This window comes from Bombyx mori, chromosome 23, assembly GCF_030269925.1.
Source record: "Bombyx mori chromosome 23, ASM3026992v2".
Taxonomy (NCBI): Eukaryota; Metazoa; Arthropoda; class Insecta; order Lepidoptera; family Bombycidae; genus Bombyx; species Bombyx mori.
In genome coordinates, this window is record NC_085129.1 from 2,082,855 (window position 1) to 2,097,516 (window position 14,662).

Genomic DNA, 14,662 nt, shown 5'->3' on the forward strand with positions numbered 1-14,662 from the left:
CGGACCAATGGTGATGGTGTTTATTCACAACTGACTCCGAACTTCCTTCACGATACAACTATGTGGTGTAAGTTTTTAAGCGTTTTAGGGGGTAGATTTTTATGGAGGTATTATAGACTCGCTAGGGACCGTTATTTTAGCTATTTCTAAAGGGGAAGTTGTTTTTTTTTTTATTCTTTATTGGAGCCATACGCCCATTAGGTTAAGTCGGCTAAGGGGAAGTTATGGATTTCAATTTAAATGTTGAAACAGCTGTAATACTACACAACTGTGCACTATACAAGGCTGATGCCCGTGAGCTTCTGTAGCCGCTTAACACGAGATAAACCATGAGCTCGTTCACAGAAAAAATATTTTTAATTCACAATCCACCTGTTATTATGGTAATTTGAGTCCAAGGACAACAAAGGCAACGTGGACGCTACCCTCTTTAAGGGTTCAAGACTTAACTGTATTATTCCTTCGCGGTAACCGTTTTAAGCAAGTGTTACTTCTTACTCAATAAGAACGGTAGCTCAGAACGAACGAAATAAAAAAAAACATAAAAATACATACAAATGTCACTAATTTTCCATCACTCACACATGTGGGATTCTCTCTTCATCCATCATTTTTTTATTATCCTTGCAGGCAGACGAGCACACATCCCACATGAGGGTGAGTGGTTATTGTCTATACTAATATTATATTATATTATATATTATTATAATAATATTATAAAGTGGAAAGATTTGTTTGTTTGTTTGTTTCGAATAGGCTCCGAAACTACTGGACCGATTTGAAAAATTCATTTTCCATTAGAAGCCGACATTGTCCCTGATGAACATAGGCTACTTTTTTTTATTTTTGTTTTATTTTTATTTTTTGGTTTCATGTGTGTTTTAATGTTTCCGAAGCGAAGCGAGGGCGGGTCGCTAGTGGTCAATATATTTCAGCAATGCCACAGGCACAGCCAAGCCACTCAAGGGACTCAAACTCTCGTAAGCGGAAGAGGAAAGACATATGTATCTTCATTTTTTTTTATTGCTTGGATGGGTGTACGAGCTCACAGCCCACCTGGTGTTAAGTGGTCACTGGAGCCCATAGACATCTACAAAGTAAATGCGCCACCCACCTTGAGATATAAGTTCTAAGGTCTCAAAGAATAGTACAACGGCTGCCCCGCCCTTCAAACCGAAACGCATACTGCTTCACGGCAGAAATAGGCGGGGTGATGGTACCTACCCGCGCGGACTCACAAGAGGTCCTACCACCAGTAAAAACTTCATTTGAATGCGTAAATAATCGGTACCAGATTTTAGCATTTAAACACTGATCGTGTCACTCGAATATAAGTACTTCTTACGCAGTGGGTCCCGGACGCTTTGACATTGGATCTGATGGTATCTAGGTGGGACTATGGTCCCAACTTAATAACTTAAAACCAACTTCAACATACAGTTAAAGTTTTTTTTTTTTATTGCTTTTGTAGGCAGACGAGCATACGGCCCACCTGATGGTAAGTGGTCACCGTCGCTCATGGACGTCAGCAATGCCAGGGGCAGAGCCAAGCCGCTGCCTACCATAACCATTAAGTCAGTCAAATATGCATTATTAACCCTTTGAGCGCGAACCGTCGATAGATCGACTCTCTATTAATGCGTATAAAGTGCGTGTGTCAGAATACAGACTATTGCGCAGTTTGTTTATAGGTATTAGGTATCGATCTGTACGGACTTATTTTACGAGTAGCGAGCGCATGTATAATGTTTTTAATAAGTTAATAATATTTATAAATAAACATTTAAAATTATTTTGCTGTGAATTCAGCATTGATTGTATTTTTCCGAGTTAATTTTTTTTAAAGTTTTTTTTTCCAAATTCTACCAAACTTGTCAAAATAAGCTCAGCACTAATATAGTTCAGCATAACTCAAAAACCTTCAGATCTTGATCAAATACGTATATATGGGACCACACTAGAAGCAATAGACAAATAAAAAACAAACATTCGAATTGAGAACCTCCTCCTTTATTATGTTTGAAATAGGTTTTAAAAATGTGGGGTATTGAAGACAACGCCCCCAAGCAATTTCTAGAAACTAGTTAAAAATAAGATTAAAACAGTTAAAGGCGCTAATAAGCGTTGACGCGGTTGTCAGACTGTCCGCACGGTGTTGCCACTCAGCCTCGTTTGCATTTAAAATGTGTTGCCAGTGACAATTAAAGAATTGCAAAGGGAATTTCTGAAAGGGATTTTTTTAGTCTGATAAACGTTTTTTTTATATTTTTTAAATCAATTGTCATAATTTAACTTACAATAAACAAAGATAGAAATCAACAAATTTAATGTCATCGATAACAAACAAAACAAAGTTCGTAACGAAAGAGACATAAAAAACATTTATCAGTAAAACTAGAAAGAGACCAAATTATTTACAACACTGATGATATTATCAACGAAATAACTCAACTAAGAGAAGGTCGTTAATCACGTTTCTATTTCAAACAACAATGATACTACAGCGGTTAGGTTTAGAAACTAAATTCTCGTGCGTGTTTCAAGTGAAATCTATTCTCGGTATCAGTGTTAGCTATAAACGTTGCTAATGGAACGTATGAACGTTGATTTCAAGATATAGGCCGTTTGGCGCCATTACAATTAGGTCTTGATTGTAGCGAGGGATTGAAATTATTCAAATGTGAAAACATTTAACGACATTTTAGCGACATTTTTGACACTTTACAGGAGAGCAATTTAAAGTTTAAAATTTGGAAAAAATATCATAATACAAAATACTTATTCAGCTGAATATTTGAATGGAATAAACTTATTTGAAGCTCAATTCAAAACATCGAACTCTTGATGCTAGTACCAAATAAAAGGCACCTTTAATTACAACGATAAATGTCTCGTATTAAGCGAAATATAGATTTTTTTTTGCTTAAGTGGGTGGATGAGCTCACAGCCCACCTGATGTTAAGTGGTTACTAGAGCCCATAGACATCTACAACGTAAATGTGCCGCCCATCTTGAGATATAAGTTACTAGCCATTAATTAGGGGGTTGTTAGGAACAGAAGTTTCACTTCAAAAATAAGGTTCTATATCGCCACAGCAAAAGCGAACAGGATCAAGAAAATAAGGCCCCTAATCATGTGATCCCAGAGTAAACATATTAATAATAAAAAATTGGGACATATTACTTAGGTTCATCTTTTTTTTATTTTTTTTTATTGCCCTTGTAGGCAGACGAGCATACGGCCCACCTGATGGTGAGTGGTTACCGTCGCTCATGGACTTCAGCAATGCCAGGGACAGAGCCAAGCCGCTGCCTACCGCTTGAATCATCATCTGACCCGAAAGTAACATTGGAATATAGGAGCCTGTACTATACGACCCAAAAGCTGATATTCATAATTAAACAAAAAGCAAAAAGAACTTGCTCATTACACGAATGTTCGCTCATGTGAGAATCGAACCTGCGACCCTCGGCCCAGCTATCTGGAACGCTTACAGCTGTCACAGATTCAGTTGAAATTTTTTATATATTCAGTCACGTACAATAAAAAGTATTTAAATTAGACTTTAAGCATGTCAAATGAAAGCTTTCTTTCAAATGTCTTAGTTAAATGCGGTTCTAGTGCCTGAGAGAGGCATTAAACAATTTATTCGAAATCGAGACAACGGCTCGCGTCTATCGGTAACGCCACGTGCCAACAAAACGCCCACCCAAACGGAAACTACATAAAATACACGCAATCATACACAACACACGAAAACCTATGCACAAAAACATGAAAATGTATAAAAATTCACACAAATATATCGCATGTTGAAGATTTTATCTCGTGTTATGTAGCCACATGTGACCACCATATCGGGCGTGCTGCGTTTGCTGTATAGCCCATCTTTTTTGCGCGCCTAGAATACATGTATATTTGTCTCGCTTTGATGACGTCACGTAGCGGTAAATCAGATGTGGAAACATCCGTTTTAGTTTTAAATAAAAAAAAACGCGTCAACCAATGGATTTTAAAATAAATAATTTTTTGTACGCCTTTGCAGTTTTATTTTAAGTGCAATTTTAAGGTAATTTTGTTGTTTAATTCATTAACTATTTTTATTTTCGCTTTTATTATTATTATTTTCCAATATTTCGAATACAGTTTTCGTGGTCACATACGTCTAAGGTGTTATTCGTTGACATTTCAATACTTTGCTGACTACCGTCTAATTTATATATATAAAAATGAATTGCTGTTCGTTGGTCTCGCTAAAACTCGAGAACGGCTGGACCAATTTGGCTAATTTTGGTCTTGAATTATTTTTGGAAGTCCAAGAAGGTTTAAAAGGTAGATAAATATGAAAACGCTCGGAATTAAATCAAAATAACAATTTTCATTTTCCTTTGATGTGTCCCCCGTCGGACGTATTCATTTTGTTTGTTTTAAGTTTATTTTATACAAAAGTTTAGGTCTTTAATTTATCGACTGAGGCACTACGAAGTTGCAGGGTCAGCTAGTTTTCGATAAAAAATATTTCTTGACATTTAATTTTTTTTTTATATAGACGTGAAATTTAACATTGCTTATTGCCATTGTATTATTTCCAACGCTTCGAACAAAACGCAAAAGGCTAAGAATATTTTTCTAGAAAAATGGACGGTAGTTACACAATTCATATTCAAATAGAGACGAACATCCACAAAAACTGCTAAATATTTTAACTGTGACGCGAGATTAGATCGTAAAAGTATTTTTAACCGGGTCAAAGAAAATACTATGTATATTGAAATAATGAATGGTACTTTAGATTTATTAAGTTTAACTTAATAAACATAGTGTTGTATCAGTTTGGCTATCACGAATTTATTTATTTATAAAACTTTAACATCGTTTTATTAATCAAAACTAAAACAAATAGGCCCTTAAATTAAAATGGAGAGAAATTAAAATATCGATTTTTCTGCAGCTAAAAAATAATTACACCGCTCCTGCAAACAAGCACGCACGCTATTAATCACAGAGCAACCGAGCAATCTCTCCTGCGTCACTCGGGTTAGTGTCGCGCCCCTGTCGATAGTAGCTGTTGTCGATGTTTTTATTTATCGATGTAACGCATCGACTTATGGCCGACGATCGGTTGATAACGAGCCAATTTGTTAGCGTCGCGAGCACGGATCGGCACAGCTTTTTTTATCGTTTTCGTCGATAATGGCACCGCAAAATATCGTGAACGTAACGTCTTTACATGGCAGCGAATTTACATATTAACAGATTATTAAGGTAGCATGTTGGTTCATTTTTTCGGTGGGCGCGAATTTTGACGTCAATTAGGAGAGTGTAAGCGTTTAAAGAAGATGCTAGATGGGAATCTCAGTGACCTTAATATTCGGAGGATCAATTTATAATTTTCTTAGAATACAACAGTTTTTTTTTTTTCGTTCGAAGCTTTTTCCAGTCGGTTATAATCATGGTCCAGAGACAGTACATCTTTTGCTGACCCTTAATATTTTTTTTCAAACAGTAAAATAATTTAAAGAGTGAACAATAAACTTAGAATACTGCTATAAAACAAATTCTCAGAACTCAGAAATCAGTACTTTTATTCTTCTCTCATGTGTTACCGAGACCCATAACACAGGAGAAATTCCTAACCGTTGAATGTAAAATTTTATACTTATCACAGAATACAATCGAAATAAAAATTATAAATAGAGCTTCAAGCAAAGTGAAATATATTTCATTGGTATCATTGGTTTAATTTTTGGCTGCTCAGCCGGTAATAAACAGCTGAGCCCACACGTCTCAACATGGGACCACCTTGATGTCTTTCAGGCTATTTTAAATTAATATAGTTTATAGAGTGATAAGCAATATTTTCTATACTGTTAGCAGATAGAAACATTCCGCTGTTCTACCACAAGTACAAGTATATTGGAACTTATATGAAAAAGCTTTCTATTTTCTATTTATTACTGTCACGTTACATAAATTTATTAATTCAATTAACTAACAAGATTCAGAAATTAGTTTTAGGAATCTTCTTAAGACTCTTTCAAGTTATTATAAAAGATAACCACAATAATTATTCGGTCAAGTGGAAAACCTCGTTTAGGTGAAAATTAAAGCTATTTTTCGGTGCTTCTTTGCTTATTGCGTAGACGGGTGACTCAACTAAGGTCTTTCTGAACTAAAATGGTTTACGGAGTTAGTTGGCCCACACTTTAAGCTAGAACACATGACCGCTACGCATGTCTAAACCGTGCGGACTCACAGTATACCTTACAAATAAATGCCGGCCTTACGATCGCAATGTGTTGCTATAATATTGAGACAACGCTGCTTCTCTAGTAGATTCCTTAGTGACATGCACTAGAAGCTATGAAGTGGTACTACTCTGGGCAACACAGCGAAAAACCGGCTTTAGAATGTGCTCCCCTCCACGGTGTTTCCCGAGCGCTATGACTTGTCCTTCTTCAAACGAGGCTAGTGTAGATTACTCAACGGCAGGCAGCGGCTTGGCTCTGCCCCTGGCATTGCTGAAGTCCATGGGCGACGGTAACCACTCACCATCAGATGGGCCGTATGCTCCTTTGCCTACAAGGGCAATAAAAAAAGTAGGCTTAGACGTGATTCTTATATATGTTTATAGATTATTATTGTCACTAACTATCTTATTTGACATTCAATGAACAAAGAGGGATTGCGGAAAAATCAAAGGATCGCGACCCGCCCCGCGTGAGGAGCAGCAGGTGTTTTAATACTGATATTTACCATATTGAATCAGATTTTAATGCCGATGTCCTTGAATGACGGCAGCTAAGTACCATAGAGCGGCAAATCTGTTTGCGTTCGATAGTAAAAGAAAAGATAAGACGTAAGGCGGAATCCCGCAGACGGGTACCAATTTTTCTAGTGAAATACGTACTTAACAAATGTTCACGATCGACTTCCACAGTGAAGGAATAACATCGTATAATAAATAATCAAACCCGCAAAATTATAATTTGCGTAATTACTGGTGGCAGGACGTCCTGTGAGTCCGCACGGGTAGGTGCCACCACTCTGCCTATTTCTGTCGTGAAGCAGTGATGCGATTCAGTTTGAATGGGATATCCGTTGTACTGTATAAACTGAGATCTTAGAACTTATATCTCAAGGTAGGTGGCAGCATTAACGTTACAGATCTATGAGCTCGGATAACCACTTAAAATCAGGTGGGCCGTGAGCTCGTCCACAAAACTAAGCAAAAAAAAAGGGTCTTGCATATTTCGTTTCTCCACTTCACCGGCGAAGTGCATCACTAACAACCAGTTCGCTCGTTACGGCGCCATAATGTGTCAACATTTCTGTCGCCACACTTGCGGCTGGCGAGCGAGGCACGGGCGCGGGTTATGCGCGAATATAAACGTAAATTAATGCACACATCGGCTCGAGTAAGAACGGGATTCTGTGATAAGAAAATATCAAGATAGAGAAGCGAGGTGCGTGTGAGCGACCAGCATCCGCCCGTAGACTAGGAATAGTGAGATCCTCAAACGAACCTAACCTTCTCCCTTTGACTCCAGAAAATATAAAAGCCATTAAAGAATTTACACAAAATTGTTAAGATCCATGTAGGTCCACGCAGTTATTTTTCTCGTCGAACGCCGGATCTTCTCAGTGGGTCGCGTTTCCGATCCGGTGGTCGATTCTGCGAAGCACTGCTCTTACTAGGGCTAGTATTACAACACTCCGGTTTGAGCCCCGCGAGCTCACCTACACGTTAGGGTGAAGCTGAAATAGCCTCTCAAGGCTATCAACATGGGTAGGAAAAAAAAGAAAAAAAAAATTTGATGGGCTAAAGAATAAGACGGCCAGTTTACTTCGGCATGTCCAAAGTAGATGTCCAAGTCCTGTAGCATTTTTCGATCTTTCTAATGAATTTCGCGTTTAACATATTCTCACAGACGACTTCCACAATGAAGAACTATCATCGAATAACAAAAATCAAACTCGAAAAAATTGTAATTTGCGTAATTTCTGGTGGCGGTGAGGCCTCTTGTAAGTCGTACCGGTTAGTTATCAACCAGCTTCTCTATTTTTCATACATAATCATCAACGACTGCTGCGAAAAATCGGTTGTCTGTAAAGTCGGTTTACTGACGATAGTTGAACGTGACAACGTCATAAGAAAATACTGATGGAATGGTTTCATTTTTCAATTTTTTTTAATTTTTGATCCCGGAGGCGACGCTTAACGCGGAGGCCGATTATGCCTCTTTGTCGCTCGTTGCGCGCTCTCGCTTGCACTTCAAGCCTTAAATGGAACGCCTCAGAGCGAGGTAACGTCGCATGAGTCATGTCTTTTCGCGCGTGCAGTCGGCTTGATGGATTTATAAGACGTTGTCACGTCAAAAAAATAAGTTAATAAGTTACTACCATTTAGCTGCGAGACCTTAACACATCAAATTTCATATAACAACAAATCAACATAAAACATTCGTGGTACCGTCTCAAAGCCTTTAAAATACCAAAAAGCAGCATGCAAAAACGATTTTATAAAACTAAGTACATTTATCACACAACAAGCCGACAACGTGAGTGAGGATCGTTCGCTATCCAAAAACATCTGCCACCTCAACACACAGCTCTCTTATCTCTTAAAATATTAACGATTCGAAAAAATTAACACCACCCGTCTCTTGAGATGTAATCTATTCGAAAAATGAACAGTACACCAGGTCGGCGGAAAAATATTAATCAAAATGATACAATTTAAATTATCGCGCCCGTTTTGCCGTATAAAAACAAAAAACATTTTTATTACAGACTAGTCAAAAATTACTTCGCTGTCTTGGTACGCAGATTAATTTTCGTAAGGATTTTTATTTAAAACTATTTTTATTGGCATAAATGATTAAGCGAACCATTAACCCCATAGTACGAGATAGTATAGAAGTTCCGGTACGCTGTATTTAAAAATACTTATATGTTTAAAAAAAAGAAACTAAATGTATGTTTCATACGCCTACACTACGTAACTTCGGTAACCATTTTAAATCAGTTGCCCGGTATTTCCCTCATATTCTTACGCCTAAATCCATTCGCTTACCACATCAATTTCACAAAATCATCATGACAATTTTTATGAAATTGATGTACCCTGATGAACTGGTTACATGACTCGAAATTATCATCTATACGCTTTACTTTATCTGATGCAGTCCTCTCTCGATCTGTGACATCATGAGTTCAGAGAGCGTCCAAACTGGTTGCACTGTCCACTTGTGTTACAATACAAGAACGGGCTTGACCCAACATTACTCTGATCTGATTCGGATATATCTTAATGATACGTGTGATGTTCTTGGGATGAATGTTCAGAGATTAAAATTAAATTTAGAGAATGTGGAAGGTTTTTTTCAAAAGTTGCTTCTGCGTGTCGATTTAAGAAATTTAATCAATCCAGTCAAAATAAAAATACACAAAACTCAAGAAAGCACCTCAAATTGAGAGCCTTCACAATCTTTTTTATTTGAAGTCGGATAAAAAGACATTTCACCGATATCACTAAGTGCTCAAATTCAAATCACTGATAATGTATCGAACGAGAAGGTTTATGACGATAGTCGACTGAGTATTTTCCGAATCAAAACAATCAAGATTATGTTCCCTTTTGGGCTTTAGAAACAGGTTCACTTCTCAAGTGTCAAGGTCTTCTCAAGGTCTTCCATGTGAAAAACCGCATAGTTCGGTAGCAGAAATAGGATAGTGGTTGGTACCTACCACAGTTGACCTCAACATAGTTATACACCAGTGGTTGTATGTAATTACGCTACCATTGACCAAAATTCGACCAAAATTTAAAATTATTTTTCGTGTTTTGTTTTTTTATTTTCATATTTTCTATTAATATAGGAAAAACCTATATCCTAATTATCATTAATTTTAGAATAGTATGCATCAATAGATACTCAACCAACCAATTGATTCTTTTGTGCCAAAATCTGTTCAGAAAAAGGTAGATAGTTGTTTCGATTTAACCTAGTGATCATTACATCAGACAATGTTATTAAGTATCGTTGTAGTCGTGAAAGCGGATCATGTATGTATTAATTTAAAAAACTCTCCACAGTAAGGTCATAGCTTCGGCAATGGTGCAAAAAATTTGCCTTTGACCTGTCTTGAATTCCCTTCGATTAGTTAGTAAACGGTGAGAGAATTTCTTAAACTGGACTTCTTAAGCTTCTTAAGCGGAAACAACGTGGACCTTAAGATTTTACAAGAGCCGCAAACTCGTACAGAAAAAAAAACATACGATCCTTAAACTGCAAGAATCTGAATCACATACAATCAGATTGTGACCGAACTGCGTTCGCCTTGACAGTCCCGATCTCACGTGCGAAACATTGTCTGTAGATATGATACAGAAACCAGTTTATAGACTTTTGAACTTCATTCATAAAAATAGATTATTTCAAGGAAACAAAATTCTTGAAGGCAATTCGTACTCTATAATAGATATCCAATTTTTTTAAGCATTAGGTATTCTCATGTTGGATGTTAGCTACGTGAAATGTGCTCCATAAAAGCAATTAGCAATTAACAATCTTACCGGATTCGTAATTGGGTTTTTAATTGCTCGTTAATTAGTCGACGAACAACTATAAAATTTACACTCAATAGTTTTACTCTTATGTACCAAGTATCTAAGTTGTGCTATTAAATGTTTATGCCCATATTCATGGTTGAAATCACTCGGCCAACACATATGGTGAAAAATAAATTATTTTTATGAAATTTCTATTCACGGAAATTTATTATTTTATATTCCAATATCGTATTGGAAGTATATCAGTGCATTGGAGATACTGTCATAAGCTTGTGATACTGTGTCTAAGTTAATTTGAACCCAAATGGTTGATGACATATCTGGTTATTGTTATTCGAAGGTTTGAGCGTGCAAAATACTACATTAGGTCTCATGATTACACTTCGAACCTGTATTTTCTTCTACTAACAGGCACGATAAAAAAATTAAATACAATTAGATATGCAATTTCGAAAAGGGCACATGTCGCATATTTTTTCAAAAACGTTTTTTCATATACATGTAGTTTTGAGGCTTACCTACATCCATTTTATAATAATCCCAGTAATTTTCAATTGCTAATTAACACTAAAATATATCTCAAAAGTTAATATTTTAAATTTTACACTGCTTTAGAAAATAATCAGTCCTGAACATTTTACATTTTCAGAGCTGTGCCCTTTTCAAAATTGCATATTCAATTAAAATTTAACACAGCCGCCACATCCAAACACCGTGATCAAAAAACAAAGTGTACTTGAAAAGTGTTTATTAACAATATGAAACATAACAAACAGAATATCCGACAATAGTCAAGGGAATAATGAAGAAGCTCGACAGTTCACTATTAATTTAGATGGAATTAAGTTTCGCGGTGTGTTGGGCAAGCGGCTTCATTAAATCATTAATGAATACCGCCGGCGGTTCGGCGCGAAATGAGCTAGTCTAATCTTGTTTGTTCAATGAATAGTGTAGATAAAGTACGTTTTAACTGTTTAGTGTTTAGTGTAGGTTTAGTGCATTATATAAGTGGTGAAGATTATATACATCATACGAATTCGGGTATATCAATGTACATATGCGAAAAATAGTCCTAAAAGTGTAATGTCATTTAATAAGGAATGATTAGTTTTTTATTTATTTTTTATTTTTTTAGGACTGAAGGATTACTAGTGACCCGGAGGCCTTTCCAATTTCACCAGGACAGGTGGGCGAGCAAAGGCTCAGCCAGGAGAATGATTAAAGTATTGTTTAAGATAAAGCTTTTTGTCATAATATGTATATCAGAGAAAAATACTTTAGAATCAAATATAGATATAAAATAAATCATCTATTTTGAGTGAGTTAATTAATAGAATGGACAAATGGAGAGCCTGGTTGAGAAAGGCCGTAAGTTGTCTGGTGTTCATCTAAGAAATAAAACATATGCCAATCTATACATATAAATACAATTGGAGTGTCTTTTTGTAATATTGAAATAACCGCTTTTTACTACATTCATATAAATATATATACGGCACATACACCAAAATAACATTTTTTTCAATTTTTGTTTGTCTGTCTGTCTGTTTGTTTGTTCCGGCTAATCTCTGGAACGGCTGGACCGATTTTGATGGGACTTTCACTGACAGGTAGCTGATGATATAAGGAGTTACTTAGGCTCCTTTTTTTAGACTACCTTCGCCCCACGGCGTCACCCGCGGTATAACAATAACCGTGGGTAACATCGCCGGACTCAACTATCAATAAAAAAAAATATGTTTCCAAAGCGAAGCGAGGACGGGTCGCTAGTTCATAGATAAAATGTGTAATTGAAGCCTAGTCTTTCTTGCGGAGCCGGCTCGACCTACATAAGTGATAATTGCGGAGCCTTGGTCACGCAGGCGCCGTCATTACCGAAGCGTTTAAACAGAGGCTACAATTAATTGGTGGGACACAAGACTATTGAAATTTTCACTGGAGATGGTTCTCTTGGCCCACGTATATGTATGCGTTTCTCACAATTAAACACCTCTAAGATTTTCAATGATGGTTATATTTTTCCTTATTGTTGTTGATGGTCGATCTTACGACGTATATCAGCAGTGCAAATCATGCAGCCACGCTTCCTACTGAAAAGGAATATTCTTAAACTGAATTTGTAGAAGGATGCTATGAATTTTACGTCAGTTAGCTTGATGATTGACCGTGCTAACTGATCTGAAAATGTACGTATTTTTTAGATCTATATTTCATTGCGTTCTTATTTTTGAACTCAACCCAATGCGTTTATTAGATTTATTTATTAGTAATTTTAATTGATCAAAAACGTAATTTTCCTCTGTTCTTTTTCTCTAATGTTAAGTCTTTTTGTTCAACTCTTCGGTCTACGGTGATATAGGCATTACACGTAGCGGAGTCCAATGCAAGGGTTTGCACGTTTAATGATAAATACACATTTACATGATTTTCCTAGATTTGCTCTTTTTTAAAGGTCCATTAACATTTTTCGAACTGAATCGTCATATGAAAAACCACCACTTTACGAAGCAGTTTACTTTACTCAATAACTCCTCTGGAAGTGGACGCATCAGCTACAAAAGCGTTATATAAATGAGAGCGCATATTTCTTTCATAAAAGCGAGAATATAACCCGTAAAACTTCCCACAATAAACTGAGTTGTAATCCAGAAATTAGCACAATGGCTTCGTAAGGACGTGGGTAGACTTCACTCGTAATTGTGTGGACTGACCTCGTACGGGCAAATGCTAAAGTACCTCATGGTATTTTTACCGTGTCCTCGTCCATGGATCTGTGGACGATGAAGTTTAAAAGAATGCCAGAAAATCTAACGAAGATAGGATTTGGATTACCTTTGAAGTTTTTAATTCTACTCCAGATATATCTCTCCTATAACAAAAATTTAAATTTTCAACATTCTAACTAACTTTCCGAAAGCGATCGATTAATTAATTTATTGTTTTTTTTACTGGTGGTAGGGCCTCTTGTGAGTCCGCACGGGTAGGTACCATCACCCCGCCCATTTCTATCGTGAAGCAGTAATACGTTTCGGTTTGAAGGGTGGGGCAGCCGTTATAACTGAACTTGAGACCTTAGAACTTACATCTCAAGGCGGGTGGCGCATTTACGTTGTAGATGTCTATGGACTCCAGTAACCACTTAACACCAGGTGGGCCGTGAGCTCGTCCACCCATCTAAGCAACAAAAAAAATGTATCTCCAATCAATTCAAAGTCTAAACTTGAACGAATAAGATTGTTAGAGTCAACATTTTGTTCATCTTCATAACCAACTTACGTAATATGAAAATAATAAGATACCTCACTCAGCAAACTAATTTATAACAGTTTAGGTTCGGTAAGTGTGTTGTAAAAACTGGAAGATAACTGTCAAATATAAAGAAAAATGGAAAAGTCTGGAGGAGGCCTTCACCTTCACATAAGAGGAGTTCTTGCATGCCTGCCGCTATATTAATATAACCTTTTTTATATCTTTTACTATATTTTTTTGAATTTTATGAACTTAAGCGATCCGACTAATATTATACACATTATATTAAGAATTCTAATTAGTATCTATTATTATTAATGTATTAATAACAATTTGTATAAGCTTTGTAATGTCACTTTTTTTTTAAATGCGCGAAATAAAAGGCTTTTTATTTTTATTTTATTTATTATGTGTGTTATAGAATAAAAATATAAAACTGGTGCATACGCAGAATTTAATACAAAAGCCGGTACACAAGAGCTCGGACGTGGGCAGAGCGCTCTTGAAATTGTGTCAAGTGACCGCTTCATGCAGTAATGACACAATATTTTAATGTTTACGTAATTATGATGACGGCAAACAAATTACACGCTTCAAGTGCAAACATATTATACCTGACTGTTTGTTTTTAAAAAAAAATACATTAATGAATCAGGGCAGTGTATTTTTTTTTTTGTGATTAAAACGATCGTTTTGAAATCGATAAAACGAAATATGTAATACAAAATTCATTAATTGCGATTTTTTTCGTGCTTATCAAGTAGTATGCTGCTCCAAAATAGCCAGTGTGCTTAATGCGAGCTTTTTAGCGTTCTCGATAGCGTAAAAGTTTACTC

At 36.3% G+C, this 14,662-nt stretch overlaps 1 protein-coding gene across 1 annotated transcript in view; it reads right to left on the bottom strand.

The window, feature by feature from the left end:
- The window catches only part of LOC101745469 (serum response factor homolog), a 310,721-nt gene that overhangs the window by 192,774 nt on the left and 103,285 nt on the right, over positions 1 to 14,662 (bottom strand). The gene's annotated exons all lie outside the window — the stretch shown is intronic.